This window comes from Piliocolobus tephrosceles, chromosome 3 (assembly GCF_002776525.5).
Source record: "Piliocolobus tephrosceles isolate RC106 chromosome 3, ASM277652v3, whole genome shotgun sequence".
Taxonomy (NCBI): Eukaryota; Metazoa; Chordata; class Mammalia; order Primates; family Cercopithecidae; genus Piliocolobus; species Piliocolobus tephrosceles.
The window spans coordinates 30,289,818-30,307,386 of record NC_045436.1 but is presented as its reverse complement, the minus strand read 5'-3'; the positions used below and the strand labels follow the sequence as shown (position 1 = coordinate 30,307,386).

At 41.1% G+C, this 17,569-nt stretch overlaps 1 pseudogene; it reads right to left on the bottom strand.

Moving 5' to 3' along the window:
• Positions 1-15,443: 15,443 nt before the first annotated feature.
• LOC111554140 lies at positions 15,444-15,585 on the bottom strand (annotated as a pseudogene).
• Between the last annotated feature and the right edge of the window lie 1,984 nt (positions 15,586-17,569).

Here is a 17,569-nt window from a genome sequence, read left to right as displayed (position 1 = left end):
CAGAGTCTCGCTCTGTCATCCAGGCTGGAGTATAGTGGTCGGATCTCAGCTCACTGCAAGCTCCGCCTCCCAGGTTCATGCCATTCTCCTGCCTCAGCCTCCCGAGTAGCTGGGACTACAGGTGCCTGCCACCTCGCCCGGCTAATTTTTTGTATTTTTTAGTAGAGACGGGGTTTCACTGTGTTAGCCAGGATGGTCTTGATCTCCTGACCTTGTGATCTGCCCATCCTGGCCTCCCAAAGTGCTGGGATTACAGGCTTGAGCCACCACGCCCAGCAAAGTTTTAATGTGTCCCTCCAAAAGCATGTGCTAGGAACTTAATCCTAAATGCAAAAGTATTGGGAGGTGGGGTCTAACAGGAAGTGTTTAGGTCATGAGGGCCCCACCCTCATAAATAAATTAATGCAGTTATAAAAGAACTTGAGGTGGTGGTTTGATCTCTTGTTTTATGTCATTGTCCTTTCTTTGCCCTTTTGCTATGAGATGATGCAGCAAGAAGGCCCTCACAAGATGCCAGCCCTTCTGTCTTGGACTTCTCAGTCTCCAGAATCATGATCCAATAAACTTCTGTTCATTACAAATTACGCAGTTTGTGGCATCCTGTTATAGCAGCACAAAACCAATTAGGATAAAAAAATTGGTACCAAAAAGTGGAGCTGTTGCTTTGACAAATGCCTGAAAATGTGAAAATGTGGAAGCAGTTTTGAAACTGGGTTATGGGGAAAAGCTGGAAGAGTTGGAGAAGTAGGCTAGAAAAAGCCTTTGTTTCCATACCTGGTGTGTTAGGGGTGTTTGAGGGCTTGGAAGAAGAGAAGAACTGTAGGAAAAGTGTGAAACTTATTCAAGGTTACTTAAGTGGTCATGATTGGAATGTTGGTAGAAACATGGATAATAAAGACCATTCTAATGAGGTCTCTGATGGAAATGTGTAATACCTTATTTGAAAGTGGAGAAATGACCATTTTTATTACAAGTGGCAAGTAAATTGGCTGAAATATGTCTGTGTTAGGTGGGTTTTTTTTTTTTTTTTCCCCACTGCTATAAAGAAATACTTGAAAATGTGGAAGTGGCTTTGAATTAGATAATGGGCAGAGCTTAGAAGTCTGGAGGTCTCAGAAGAAGATAGGAAGAAAAGGGAAAGTTTGGAACTTCTTAGAGACTTGTTAAGTGGTTATGACCAAAATGCTGATAAAAATATGAACAGTGAAGGCCAGACTGATGATGTCTCACATGGAAGTGAGAAACTTATTGGGAACTGGAGCAAAGTTCACCCTTGTTATGCCTTAGCCAAGAGCTTGACTGCACTGTGTCTATGTCCTAGGGATCTTTGGAAATTTGAATTTAAGAGTGATGACTTAGGTTCTATGGTAGAAGAAATTTCTAAGCAGCAAAACATTTAAGATGTGGCCTGTATGCTCCTTAGAGCCTACAATCAGATGTAGGAGCAAATAAATGATTTAAACTGTAAAAGGGAAACAGAGTATAATATTTTGGAAAATTTGCAGCCTAACCATGTGGCAGAGAAAGAAAAAGCATCTTCAGGAGAGGACTCCAAGCAGGCTGTGGAGTAACCACGTGCTAGAGAGATTAGCATGACTCAAAGGAAACCAAGTGCTAATATCCAAGACAATGGGAAAAAGTCCTAAAAGGCATTTCAGGTATCTTTGAGGCAGCCCCTCCCATCAGAGGACAACAGGCCTAGGAGGAAAGAATGGTTTCATGGGTCAGGCCCAGGATGCTGCTGCCCTCTTCGGCCTTGGGACACTGATCCCCACATCCTGGCTGCTCAGGCTCCAGCCTTAGCTCAAAGAGCTCCAGATCCTGCTTGAGCCACCACTTTTGAGAGTGCAAGCTGCAGTAAGTCTTGGTGACTTCCACATGGTGTTAAGTGTATGGGTGTGTGGAATGCAAGAGTGAAGAAGGCTGGCAGCTTCCACCTAGATTTTCAAAGCCTGATTGTTGAGACAGAAGCCTGTCATGGGGCAAACCCCCCACACAGAACCTCTACTAGGGCACTGCTAAGGGAAAATGTGGTATTGGAGCCTGACCTGGTCCCACCTCCAATGTTGGGGATTACATTTAGATATAAAATTTGGATGGGACAGACATCCAAACTATATCAGTGTCCATGCCCAAAGACTATGAAAGGCTGAGTTTAAGAGTGATGAAGTAGAATATCTGATGGAAGGAGTTTCTAAGCAAAATATTGAAGGGACTGTGTGGCTACTTTTGACTGCATACAGTAAAATGGGAGGAGAGCAATAATTTACTAACAGAATGTATAATTAAAAGAAAAGCAGAACAAAACAATTTGGAGAATTGGCAGCCTGGCCATGTAAAAAATGAAAAAACATGTAGGGGTTGACAAATGACCTTTTGATAAAAGAATTAGCATAGCTGGAAGGAGGCCAGCTGTTATTCATCAAGACAATTGGAGAATGACCTCTAAAACATTTCAGTATCTTCAAGCCTGCCCTTCCCATCACAGGTCCAGAGCTCTCAGAAAGCAGAATAGTGCTGGGGATCCCGGGTCTCTCCACAGGCTTTTTCCAGGCCTGCCTCAGGACTCTGCTCCTTGCATTCCAGTGCAGTGGTCTTCAGCTGCCCAAGCTGTGGCTTAAGCTGCTCCAGGTGGAGCTTGGGGTGCTGCTCTGGAGAGTACAAGTGATAAGCCTTGGTGGCATCCACTTGGTGCTAATTCTGCAGGTATGAAGAATGCAAATACCTTCCTCCACTTAGATTTCAAATGGTTTTGTGCAACCTGAGGGTCTAGGCATAGACTTGTCACAGGGTTGGAGGCACAGCAGCAGGTCCCCACTAGGATAATACCTAGTGGAGCTGTAGGAGTGAGGCCACTGCAGAAAATCCCAAGCAGTGAAATGCCTGGTGGAGCTATGGGGGTGGGACCACCCAAAGACTCTAGAACTGTAGAGTTTCCAGTGTGCAACACCAGCCTTGGGGAACTACAGGCACATAACTCCAACTTGTGAGAGCTGCTGTATGGGCTGAGACCAGCAAAGCCATGGGGGTGGGGCTACCTGAGGCCTTGGAGACCCACTCCCCACCCCTGGAAGGTAGGGCATGGAGTCAGGGAAGATTATTCTGGAGCCTTAAGATTTAATGTTTTGTGTCCTGTTGGGTTCTAGACTTACTTGGGACCAGTTACATCTTTCTTCTTGCTGATTTCTCCCTTTTGCAATGGAAATATTCTATCCTTTGCCTGCCCTGTCATTGTATTTTGGAAGGAGATAACTTGTTTGATTTCATGGGCTAATAGTTGGAGAGGAGTTTGCCTGAGGATGAAGAGTACCTTGAGTTTCACCTATGTCTGTCTCATTTAGATGAGACCCTGGACTTTGGGCTTTTAAGTTGATGCTGGAACAAATTAAGACTTTTGAGGCTATTGAGATGAATGAATGTCTTTTTTGTGTGAGAAGGATATAAATTTGGGGGACCAGGGTGGTTCCTAATGGGAGTTGTTTAGGTCATGAGAGTTGTATGAATGGATTACTGCTGATTATAAAAGGTCTTGAGGCTATTAGTTTGATTTCTTGCATTCTCTTCTCTTTGCCTTTCCACCATGGGATGATACAGCAGGCAGGCCCTTGCCAGATGCCACCCCCTCAATGTTTGGATATCCCAGCCTCCAGACTCATCAGCCAATAAGTTTCTCTTCATTATAAATTTTTCAGTCTGTGCTACAGTAAGTCCTCACTTAGGGTCACTGATAGGCTCTTAGAAATTGTGACTTTAAGATAAATGATGTATAACAAAACCAATTTATAACTCATCATTGTTATAATAAAACAATTTTGAACAAGATGATGTTATTTGAGGACCTGTTGTACATAGTCTCACTTAAAGTTGCAGTTTCCAAGAACCTATAGATGATGTTAAATGAGGACTTACCATATTCTATGATAGCAGCAGAAAACAGGCTAAGACACTTACCAAATACCTCATATCAACATGAATAGTTTTAGAAGAGGAAAAAATGAAGATGTACTGTGCTTGGGCAGTGATGGAATGCAGTGCTCACAGAACTGCTTACTTCCTAGGATGATAAAGGGAAGGCCATTCTTGTTATTGGCAAACCTGAGTGGTGGGGGCAGATATGTGGGGCAGAGGGAATAAGCCCAAAGCCCAGGCCAATGAGATACTATCAAACACTGTCTAATTAGGGACTCTTTTCTTGGAGTAGATCAGAAGTCACAAATTCAAATATGAGGTCTGAGTATGTAACATGGATGAGCAATTGGCTTGTCTTCTCTTTTTCTGTTTGGAATACTGAGACTGTTATGTGAAGAAGCCTGGGCAAGCCTACTGGAGGATGAAAGACTGCATGGAGCAGAGGCAAATCCTCCAGCTGAGACTTAGACCAAACAGCTTGTTCAGACAAGGCATAAGAGTGAGGCCCTCATGATCCGGGCACAGTGGTCCATACCTTTAGTCCCAGCTACTTTGGAGGCTGAGGCAGGAGGGTCGCTTGTGTTTAGAAGTTTGAGTCCAGCCTGGACAACAGTGTGATACCTTGTGTCTTAAAAAAAAAAAAAAAAAAAAAAAAAAAAGAAGACTGAACTTATCTTGGAGCATCCAGCCTCAGCCTCAGCATCAGTTGACCACAGAAAGTATCTGTGCTGATTCATACTAAAACTGTCCAGCTAACTCAGAGAACAGTGAGAAAAAATAAAGGATTGTTACTTTTTAAAGGACAAAACTCTTTTCTTTTTTTTTACTATTTTTAAATTTTACAACTGGAAAATGTCTACTTGTATGTTGTTTTAATATGACACTACCCTGATGACATTAATTTTTAATATGGTTAAATGCCATTTATATTAGTGTCACAATGAAAAACATGATTAGTTGATTCTGAGAAATTACCACTTTAATCTTTCACTATTATTGGACAGCTTCAAACTTTGTGCTATAAGATCAACAAGAGAGATCTAATCATATATCTTAATAGACCAATGAAGTATTTATTTGCTGAAATTTGAAGACGATGCTGAGTAACCTGTTGGTACACACCTGTGCTCTGCCCTGGAGCCCAGAATTCTACAGTTTTACAGATCAATTACTGAAAGTTAAGGTATCTTAGATTTTTCCCTCTGTAAAAGGCCAGCAGAAGCCTAACAGGTTGTTTAATCAGAGGGCCAAATTTGGCCAGCAGATAGATGTGTTTTATTTGGCATACCCAGTGCTGGCTCAAAAATTTAAAAAGTTTGAATTTGTTATGGTGCCATTTTTTAGGAACTGGACAATTACATTGAAAACCCTATTTCCAAATTATGACCTTTGTTGACAATAGATCCTTTGAGCTTAGAACAAAGAATAATCTGTATGTGTCAGAGTCCTCAGTTTCAGCAATTCTCAAACTTAGTCCTTGTGTGTGCCAATTCACTGCTTTCAATTTGCTTCCATCCAACTCCTTTTCCACAAGGCTAACAGAATAATGTTTTAACCACCAAAATCTAATTATGCTAGCCAGGCATGGTGGTGTGCACCTGTAGTCCCAGCTGCTTGGGAGGCTGAGGTGGGAGGATCACTTGAGTCCCAGAGGTTGAAGCTGCAGTGAGCTGAGATTGCACCACTGCCCTCCAGCCTGGGCAACAGAGGAAGACCCTGTCTCAAAACAAAAACAAAAACAAAACAAAACACAAAATCTAATTGTGGCGTTTCTCTATTTTAAAAATGGAGATCTTTGATCTCAGCATAAATTCTAGTCTCCTTATCCCCTTGTTACTGATGAAACTTCTTTCCCGATTCTCCTTCATACGTTAAAATTCAGCCACATAAAATTGTTTTTTTCTGCAATGAGCCCTGAGCTCTACATTCTCTTGATTTTTGCTAATTTTGTTTCTTCCTGCCTGAAATACGTATTTCCCAACCATGACTATTTGGCGAATTTCTGTCCAGCCCTCAGGTCGTTTCTAATAGACTGTTTCCCTGAGTCTTGGTTGGTTGCTCTTCCCAAGTGTCTCCATAATACTTTGTACTTCACTTTTCATGTGGTTTCATATGGTTATTGTGCTGTATCATAAAATCTTACTTTCTGTATCTTCTACTTGACTATAAGCTCTATGAGGACAGGGGTTATACCCAGCTTATTCACAGATTTATCTTTTAGCAGGGGGTTAATAAATATTTATACACTAACAAATATTGGCTGATGAATGAATAAATTAGGCAGTAAGAAGAAGCAAAAGTATTTAAGAAATCAGTCAAGCAAACAAAAACAAGAAAAAAAGTTCTTTACTTATGATGTTCTTTATCTCATAGGCAACTGATGCTTACATTTTTAAAGACAACATTTATGTGGCCATGGGGAGATAAAGTAATTGGCTGGTGAATTTGTCATGACCAGTCTAATTTATATAAATTTTTTATCTTCTGCAACCTTTACAATTCCATATTTTAAAAACTCAGTGATTGAAAGACTTTAATAGACAGTGTCTTCCAATGACTGTATTTTTATATACATTAGCCACTTACCCTTTGCAAGCTTGGGGATTTTTTGGGCCGGCATGTGATTATATTAACCCAAACTATAATCACTTTTTTTGGCATAAATAAAGTCAAGCAGTTAGCAGAGGCCAAAGTCCCTAGCAGCCGTTTTAGTACAATTTGGATGGATGCAGATGAAATTACAGAGTCACATTTTATTTGTTGGCTGCTGTCCCAATTAGGAGCTTAGCCACATCGGAGAGTCGAGAGATGAGAAAAGGAGGTAGGGAGAGGATACGCAGTTCGCAGGAATTAATCCATGGTACTATGGGCTTGCTTTTGCTCTGACCAGCAAAGAGACTAGCTCTGGACCTCTGACCATATGAGCCTATGTGGATTAAAAAATTCTCCAATGTTTCCAAAACATTCATTATGTTCTTTTTACAGAGTTTTACACTTATGCAGCTGGTAGATGGGGCGGGGGAGGTAGGGAGTGGGAAGAAGTGGGGGAGGGGGAATGGCTGAATCAGATGTCATAATTATTTCAGGACTGGAAACAGAATTGAAATGACCCAGATGGTTACCCTAATGAAGCTGATCCAAAATGTATGCCAAGAGGCATCAGAACATGCCTTTCTCTCTATCTGTCTCTCTCCCCCCCCCCCCCTCTCTCTCTCTCTGTGTGTGTGTGTTTAGGTGTATAAGTGCAAGTATGCATGCGTGATTGATTTTTGGCTGAAGTGGGCTTGGGGTTAGAGCAATGCAAGTGTGGCAGGCCAAGATGGATGTGCATAGGAAAGAAATCACAATGCAGAGCCTCTTCCTGCTATGGCCTTGGGCAGACCTGACTCCTCTCAATTGCACCAGCATGGAAAATCCCCTTTCCTTTGGCTTTCAACATAGACCATATTTCCTGGGAATGTATGGTGCCTTTTGGATAAGGTGCTTGAGGCAGATCAAGCAGGGCTAGGGACATTTAGGCTGCTGACTTGTGCCAGGGCGTTTGTCCAAAACTCTGTCTCTAGCAAAAAACACATATTGTGCTGCATGCTGGGGCGACTGTGACAACCACCTTGTTTATGGACTTTGTTTTACCAACATGAACCAACATGGCTGCTGCAATGCCATGAGACAAAGGGCAAGGACAGGGCTCAAGACTGATACCATCTCTACTCAGGTTTTAAAACAATAGAAAGATTTTTTTCTTTACATGAAAGGACTTGATATATGTAGATTTTCAGCACCATGCCAGGTACATAGTATACACTAATTATAAGTTAGCTATTATTATTTTATTACTCATTTAACATCTTAGCCGCGGATCTAACTGTGCTTATAATTCAAAGGTATTTCTTTAATAAAGACCTATGAACTTTGTGTTGGATAGGAAGGGAGACTGATTTGAGAATTGATTATAGCAACTTTGCCACCTTGGATAACTGGGACTAAGCCTTAATTTTCTATCAGTAAAACAAAATTAGGATGGGGCAGAGTATTCCTAGAATGCTTCCCTTAGTAGGGGAAAAAGTTTCTTGCCTACTCTGTGTTATGACTGTGTGTGATATTTTATACATGTGACCTCATTTAATCTTCATAATGAATTTGGCTTCATTAAGAGACTGAAATTCACAGAATCCAAGAAATTTGTTAAAAATAGCAATTACTTCCATTTATTGAGCACCTCATATTTGTCAAGCTCTCTACATACCATTCTTTATTATTTCCTCATGGCCACACTGCAAGGCATATTGTTATCATTCCAGATCCACAAATGAGGCAACTGTGGCTCAGAGATTCAGCAATTCATCAAGATCCCGCAACCAGTTAGTACTGGGGCAAAGATTTGAACTCATGTCTCTTTAACTCCTAAATCTATCATCTTTCTATTAAAAGAGGGTTGCCTTGTGAGATTGCCTTCTTCCACTCCTACTTGAACGAGTCCAAGATGCACTTGTTTGATAATAAATTCTATTGACATTATTCAAGAGCTTAGAGAATAAAAAGTGTCCCAGCGAAAAGTATGCTTCAAAAAACACAGCTTGCCATATGTGCAGAGGATGAGAAATTAAGTGAGAAGAACCCAAATTGATGAGAGCCTCCAAAGACACAGGGATATAAACAATCTCTAAATTGGAAATGTGATGTAGTATTGGCCACAGAGCGTGCATATGTGTTTGTGTGCTGGGAGAAGGAGGGGAGAGTAAGTAGCACAGGCTTTTGATAAATAAGAGAACAAAGCAGGAACTGCTGCCCTTGTGGGTTTGCTTTCTAATGTGTAGAGGGTAGCGCTGAGGATCGGCAGTGGGATCGGGGAGAATGACCATCCCACATACCTCCTGCTGCTTGGTGGGCACTGCCAAGTGAATTCTCTCCCTGGCCTTGTATTTGGAAAGAGATCGCCTTGGGAAATATACTGGGAAATGGAGGGTGGCAGGATTCTTACTTTTGGTTTGGGTTTGGACTCCCTGACTCCCACTCAGCTGCCAGGGCTCCTGCTGATGAATTGCTTGTAATGAAAGTCTGTCTCCTGGGCTAAACAGCACACGGGAGCTCTGATTTTGCCTCTTATTGTGTAACCCTAAGCAAGTTGTTCTACTTCACTGAACTCTGAAGATAACAGTGATCACCTACCTCCCAGGGACCCTATGAAGAATGGCCAGGAAACGTGAATATAAGTGCTACATAAATGCTAAGTCAATGACATAAATCCTCCTGTGGACAGTGGCGTGCCTATCCAGGCTGCTCTAAATCTCTCTTCAGTGACACAAACCCAGGGCCTCAGGATAGGATGTTCTTGCAGAAACACATTTTAAGCCACAAACCAGATCACGTTAGGGGGTGTAACTCCAAGAAGGGCAGACAAATGGAAAGAGATAAGGCTGAAAATCTATCACTCACTCTCTCGGGCTCTGGAGTCTAGCACATATTACATGATGCCTCAGTGCCTTTCTGTTTGAAAGTCACTCCTTCAGATTGCAAATCCTCACTTGCTTTTGTCTTTCCAAACAAAACTAGATTCTGAACTTTAGAATATAAGTTTTGCATATTTCCAAAAGAAAATTATGCTGGAAATGCGGAATAAAGATAGTGGATGCTTTTGCCCAGTCTTCCTCTGTGCTTGGTTGAAACAGAATTGTTCAACTGTTGGCAGGGATCTGTGATGCTGCCGGCTACCCTGGGCTCCTAAACGGTTTTGAAAGCTGCTGGAGATTGTTGTAATAGGCAACAGAAGGGAAACAGCCACGTTTGCTGCAGGGGAATTTGGGGTTCACGTTGCTGGCTCTTCCTCACACTAGTCATACCTCACAATGGCTTTGGGCAACAAAGTTTGCACTTCTGAATTTTTAGTGAAAATGCCTCCTCTCATGGGATTCTGTTACATCAATTTTCAATACACAACTAGTAATCTGGTTATAACCAAAATGTTTCTCCCTTTCTCCCTTCCTGCCTGCCTTCATTTGACATGCATAGTTATCTTTTAAGATAAGGTTAACCATTGCATTTACTTATAAGATGGATAGTTTACTGTTTCAAAATTAGGATGGGGGAAGATTTTTTTTTTTTTTGCTTTAAAGGTGGGACTCCCTGGTCTGATCTCCAAAGCCAGGTGTTGTTGCTTGTGAAAACTGTCTTGTGCTGGTTTCCATGACACCACACTCTCCTGGTCTTTTGTCAACTTCCTGACTATTTCTTGTCAGTTTCTTTTTGCAGGCTTCTCTGCTGGACCGCCAAATTTTGGATTGATCCATTCAGTGCCTGGTCCTTGACCTTCTAATCTTTTTGAATGTGCTTCCATTAAATATGGGAAGATCATTAAATATTGATAACTCTATATTTCTATCTTGACCACTGACCTCTGCTTTGATTTTTTTCAGATTTATATATGCAACTATCTACCTGATTCTCTACTTGGATATTAAATCAAAAGTTTCAAATTAACATGTCCCGAAATGAACATTTTATTTCTCCTTGCCCAAACCCCCTTCTTTCCCAGTCTCTCTTATCTTCCTCTTCCATTTTAATTATTTATTCACCTTTTTTTTGCTCCTTATTCTGAGGCATGATATTTCCTTTTTTAAAATAGAATTTTTCTATATTGCCCAGGCTGAAGTGCAGGGGCTTGTCACAGGTGCAGTCATCACGCACTACAGCCCTGAATCCTGGCCTCCAGCAATCCTCCCACCTCAGCCCCTGTGATAGCTGGGACTACAGGTATGTACCACCACACCTGGCTCTCCTATTTTGCTGACAACAATACCATCCATTTGGCTGTTCCCACCAAACACAAGGATAATCCTGGATTGTTCTCTTTCCTTTTATCTTCATTGTTCAACTCATCAACAAGTCCTCCAAAATACATTCTGAATCTCAACACTTTTCACTATATAAACTGCCACCAGCATGGTTCATACCATGAATCTGTCTCATTTGGACTATACTCAATAGCCTTCTAAATGATATTTCTGCACCAGTCTTGCCTCCTACAGTTTATTCTCTGCATAACACTAAATGGAATTTATGATGTTTATTATTTATTTGCGTTTCTTAGATGATGAAACTTGGAAGGAAGTGAGTGAATTGTTTCAGAACACACAGGAGTAATGAAGGAAGAAAGACCTGAAGTCAATTCTCCATAGTTCTGACATTAGTTAACTTTTGAAGGGTTTCAATCCCGTTTGTTACCTGATCATTTAAATTAGGGTTTAATATAAAATTCTAATAATGGGTATTAATTATAGAGCACTTACTATGTGCTGGGCATGATTCCAAGGACTTTACATAATTTAGACTCTTTAATCTTACAATAACCCGATGAGCTATATAGTATTGTTACTGCTTTGTAAATGTGAGGAAACTGACGTACATAGCTGTTAAGTGTCTTGTCCGAGGTTATATAGCCAGTGGGCAGCAGAGGCAGGATTCAGGCCCAGGAATTGGTCTCTGGACTTTGCTGTGTTATACTGATCCTCCACTGAAGCCATGAGTTTGTTCCAACATGATCCATTGGTCCGTTTGGGGGCATTTATTTTTCTTGTTGTACATTGGTTATTGTATCTGTTGAACGAATTTATTACGAGAACAAAAATTATCCATTACTGTACCAGTAGTGTCTTAGGTACAGCAAAGAGGAGAATTGTCATAGCTTTGGATTTCTTCTATATACATGGTAGTTTGGGTCCACAGTTTGGAGTTTTAGGTGCTATTTACTCAAGGGGCAGGCTAAAAATGAACTCCCAAATTGCCTAAAATATTTTCTATTAGGTAACATTTCCCCAAAAGATGCTGCCCTGAAAGCTTCTATGTGAAACCGCAAATCCTCTCAGGTCCCAAAGGGGCTACTTGCAGTTTAAAAAATAGTCGGCCTCTCTCTCTTGCACCTGTGCTGTGCTTAGTAGATTTATTCAGTCAGAGAAAACTTCAAAAAGGATTGGCGATTTGAACTGAGCCTTGATTAACTGAAAGAATTTTGAATATCGAAAGAGAAGGTTGAACTTATGCCAGGTGGGCACTGTGGAATGCATAAAAACAACAAGACTGTTTGCCACTTAATTGAACAATTGTGATGCTAATCTGTTTGTCCCTTTGTGTCTCAAAGGTAACACACTATACACTTCACCTGGATAATGTGTAATGTAACATCACCCAGAAACAGAATTATGCTTCCTTTCACTCGTGGCTGCCTTCCTGTCCCCTCCATCTTTGTGAATAATTCTTTGTTGATAAGGGACTCATTATCATTATTGATTAAACTTTGCCATCTCAGTTTGATGTCGGTGAATACCTTGCTCATTTTCATTTGTCTCAGGGCTGAGTTTTATGCTTACCATGTTTTAATTTGTCCCAGGATTGTGTTTGCCTGATGCTGATATAAAGATTGAGGACTCTCTTGGGGGCATTTTGTGACTGACACAAAAAAGTGTTTGGAAATATATGAATAGTCCTTTAGGATAAGCCTCGAGACTCACAAACAGAAGTCGGTGGCAACCTCCCTGTGGCGCTTGCCTTGAAACTAGACTCTTAAACTAAAGCCAGGAATAAATATCTATAGTAAAACTGTTAATCTGTTTACATGTTTTAACTCAGGGGTGATTTTTTTCCCCCTTATTTCAGTCCTGAATATTTTTCTCTTCCTGAGACACTCTATTGTGCAATTGACCTCTACAAATATTGACTTTATTAGATTTTTGGTGAGAACAAAGTTGTATTATATGCTATGAATATGGTACTATTTTTATAATATTTTATTTTGAAATAATCTCACACTTACAGAGAATTTACATCAATAGAACAACAAGCTCCTGTAGGCTTTTCACCCTGATTTCCCAATCGTTATCCTTTTAATTTGCTTTACCTGATGCTAATTGAAATGACCATTTCTCATTCTCTGAATTCTTGCTAGTTCACTACCTGTTTAGAGCATATAAATCAAAACAGGAAAGACCTGTTTGGATGTTTATGAGGGGAGAATGGAGGAAACGATGGGATTATGATTACAGGGAGAGGAGGAGGAGAGGGGATTACTATTAGAGGGACCACAGGAAGCTTTGTAGTAGCACTGTCACAGGTGTACTATATTTCTCCAGCAGGGACTCCAGAAACAGTGCTCCAGTGACATCAGTTTTTTCTGAGGTGCTCTGAAGGCCTTACTTTCCAAATAAGCTCATATATCCATTTTCTCTTATAGATTGGTAATAAATAACAGTATTTATATTTAGGTGGCTAATAGTGATGCAGAAAATAAAGTCAAGTGCAAAAGTTGCCGCTTTGGGACATTACATGGAAATATGGAGTGCTTCTCCTGATTTGCCAATGGAAGACCCCTCTGAGCAGGTTTCGGAGGTCCCCCCATCAAACCACGGGTCACACAGCCACGGAGATTGCCAGTGAAGTGGCAAATTGCCCGACCTCTTAGCAGTGTGTACGGATCCTGAAGGGTGCAGCCCGGACTGTCCTGACTGGCCCGGGAGGGATATGAGTAATGTGATTTGAATTGGCAAAAAACCATGATTTTCACTTTTAAAGCAATCTTCTATTCTTGAGCTGAAGCCAATTGAAATGCCCCGAGCCTGGGCCTTTTTATTCAGACAAGAACAATGAGATCAATTTCAGCAGAAAATGAGGGAACAGGAGAGAGACGGCAGCTGAGGTAATCGGCTGTAAAGGACAAAATTTGAAATTAAATATTATGGCTTAAATAGTCCTGTAATTCAAGCTTCCCTTCTCCAATCTTGCACTAGAAAAATAAAAAACTCCTTACTGCAAAATGGAAGACAATCTTTTTCTAATAGAAGAAATTTCTCTCTGCAACATGAATTTGAACTACAGCGATTTGATTTCTATGGAGATAAAGAGGCAGAGAAGTTAGTGCTGTTTGGAAGGGAATGTAAATGTGGTGTCAAGGAAGAAAACTTCACGCGTGCCGGCTTATTAGAATTTGCTGTATTTTATTCTGTTTTTGTTGAGCAGCAGAAGGGATGCAGGAAGCTTTTTATTTAATTTTTAGGGCAATTAGGGAGAGGAAATCCAGGCTGAGTGACTTTAGACTGCTCATTACCTTCTGGCGGGCAGAAGGAGAGTGCATATTTTAAATGTTAAGATCAGATTATTTATAAGTTTCACTTTGAGATTCAAGGGCATGGGAGGAACGATAACGTGATTCACAGAGAAAACAGCCTTATGTACACAGCTGGTTTAATCTTTGTAATAGGTCACAGACTGAAGAGCAGCATTTCAGTCTCTTCTTGGAAGTGACAGGTTCTAGGGAACCACTAAGTTTTAGAAAAAGAAAACTTTTAGACAATCCCCCACCCCCACCCCAAATCCCTTAGGGAATGTGGTAGTGGGGGATAGGCATTCCTAGGTCTTGCTTTGCTGTGCTGTAATGACAATTTTAATTCCATGCCTTTCCTGGAATGAATTACTGACTCCTCTAGAAGTAAGTGAAAGCCTCTGAATTTGGTCATTTCATTGTTATATGTAACAAGGTGTCTTGGGTTGTTTTGTAAAATGAATGCATCTACCTATAAGAGAATTCATGGTCATTTCATTTTCTGGCAATAACTGCTGACTACCTCCTTGATCAGAGGACACAGGCTAACCTGAATGTTCTAAAAAATTTTTGCTGACTATCTTTCCCTGAGAGCTTGTATGGTTTTCTTTGTGGGGTTGTCTGAAGGTCTCTATTCTTAAAGTTCTTTCAGGTAAAAGTAATAAAAATGAACACTACCTAGTTGAAGCAGTGAAAGGACTTTGGAGTATCCCCTGGGTGCTGAAAAGAGCAGGTCAGTGTCACCTGAGGAGGACGGGAGTCAGGACCCTCAGGAGCTTGGCAGTGGGAGTGGGCTGCCCTTCTCTCTGAGTGCTGGCCTCAATGTGACTTTGTCTCTGATTTCAGGTCCCGGTGTTTAATTCCTGATACCAATTCCTGGGAGAGAGAATTGGGTTCCTCTGGCTTCGATTAGGTGTTCTCTTGAGGACCTATGAGCGGTGGCCGGGATTGGGGGAAAATCTTATGGCTGCCCTGTGCTCCCAGGTGTGCAGAAATTCCTCGCAGGGTGGAAACCTGGTGAGAGGGGAACCCCTTGAGAGTTGTCTCTTGTACTCAGCTAGTCTGTGTGTGCAGGAAAAACAATTTGCTATTTAAAATCCCAGCAGCCTGTAGCCACTTCCGAATCCTAAGGAAGTCTCAGAATTCCTTTTTGGAATAGATGAGTTGTTTGCCTGTGAATGAAAGATAAACACCAGGGAAAGGCTTGGAAAGTGTAGGAATGAGAAAAAAAATTCTAAACTGACTTTATCAATAAAACAAGAATTTGGAGGTTGCTGGGGACTGGACTGGGAAAAGAAGCTCAGCTGTAGCGAGAAAGCCAAGAGCCAAGAATGTACATGACGAGTGCAGTGAGCTGAGGAAGTGGGCATAGTGAGGGGTATTTACATCACGAGCATCTTTAAAAAACATTCAAACTTTTTTTTTATTTTTAAATGTTAAAACAGGAACCACTCAGACTGTGTCCTCTCCCTCCTACTTTCCCGGAGGAAGAGAAAAACAATCCTCAATGCCAAATGGCACCTGCAGCGAAGCCACACCAAGAGCTAGCCTGGCTCTCAGGGGGAACCCTGTGCCTCCTCCTCCTGGCTCCTCCTCCTCGCTCCTCCTCCTGGCTCCTCCTCCTGGTTTCTGTGCTCGGTACTGTTTTCATGGAGGATAATTTTTCCACAGGTTGGGTTGGGGGGCTGGTTTCAGGATGAAACTGTTCCACCTCAGATCATGAGGCATTTGATGGTCATAAGGAACGTGCAACCTAGATCCCTGGCATGCACCATTCACAATACAGTTCACGCTCCTCTGAGAATCTAATGAGGCAGAGCTCAGGCCGTAATGCTGGCTCACCTGCCGCTCACCTCGTGCTGTGTGGCCCGGTTCCTAACAGGCCACGGGCCCATATTGGTCAGCTGCCCAGTGACAGCGGACTGCTGCTCTACACCCTCAGAGAAACTTCTCTAAGAATGGACTATAGAAATGATCCCTGAAAGAAGAGTCTTAGTATGGGCATCTTACATCTAGTTTTTAATTTAGCTGGCTGGACACTGCAACATAGTCCTGTCCCTTCCCAGAATGTAGTAAAAGTCTGACCTTATGCCCAGTCTTCAGTTTGTTGGTATTTCATGTGGGGAAGGAAGTGGTGATTGGACTCATGAAGTATACAATGAAAGGATCCTTCAACCCAACTAATGGAGCTCAAAATAACTTGAAGCCAGAACCAAGTAGGAGCATATAATATTTGTAAATAGAAGTGTTCTTCTCCCTCTTTCTAAAATTTCAAGTGAAATTGGGAGGGGCAGAAAATTTCCTCTGGGAGTAGGGAAGGGAATGGTGTAGGAGTTTAGACTACACTTGTTTGAATTTTAAGAGCGGCAACTCCAGCTGAGTTTTGGGATAGAAGAATAAGAACCATATATATGTTGAAGCAGTACAAATGTGGTAATATGGAGAAATTTTTAGATTGTCCTTTAAAGGTTTCACCTTGAACCTAACATCATTGTAGCTGCAATGGCATGTACTCTGTATGTATCATCAGAATGGGGCTGGGAGCTGGTAAAGCTTAAAAATGTGCACTTGTACCAGGAAAATGGTTCATTGTGAAAAATCTCAGTTCTTAGATTTCTAGAATTGCTCTGTTTCTACACTGCTACTGTCTTGGCAGCAGGAGGGACAGAGGTGGGATTCTCACTGGTCTTTGGGCTGCTATCCTTGTGTCTGATATAAAATCACAGAAGAAGGAAAATAGCTCTGTAGAAAATTCAAGTTAGTAAGTGCTTCTGAAAAAAATGTGGCTCGTCAGCTTTCAATTTTTCATTCCAAGGAAGACGTTGATGAAATTCTAGGTGCCATTTCTGAAGTGCCAAGAGGACCAGGGTAGTGCCTCCAGGGTAATGAGCTCTTTTTATTGATGTCTTCATTTATTCACTCATTCTTTTATCAGGGGTATATTTAATACATAAAATGCTTTAGAAAGATGCTGGGTACTGAGTACATAAAAAGGCAGACATTTAAATAAGGTATTAAAATATTGAGGTAAATGCCAGTAGAAGGCTGTATAAAGTGCTCAAGGGAACACCAAGAACAGTCAAATAAAATAGTTATGCCTAAAATTGGGAACAGGATGAGATGGGAGAGAAGAAGATAATTTTGCCTATACTACACCCCACCTTTCTTTCTTACAACTCAGAAAATGTGTCTGTTTCTTACTGCTTCTGGGCCCTTCCATCGTTCCTTTTAAGACACTTTTTGTTACAGGAATTTCACTGTAGATTGTGGTTTATTGTTTTGTAATTCTTTTTTAGTATTAGGCTTTAGTGAACTGGCCTCAGGGCCCTGATCACCAGCGATAGCATTGTCTCTATAGAGTTTTGACTTTCGCATGAAACTTTGAAATAGAATTTGCTTCAAGTTGGAATTGTCTGTATGAAAACATTTTAAGTATGAATTCCTAACTATTAGGATAAATTTCAAGAACAGGGCTATAGAAAGAAGTATAACTGTAGTTATAAAAATAATACTGTTGCTAACACTAACTCAAACAGCTCACAATAACAAATTCAGGCTGTCTTACTACTGCTT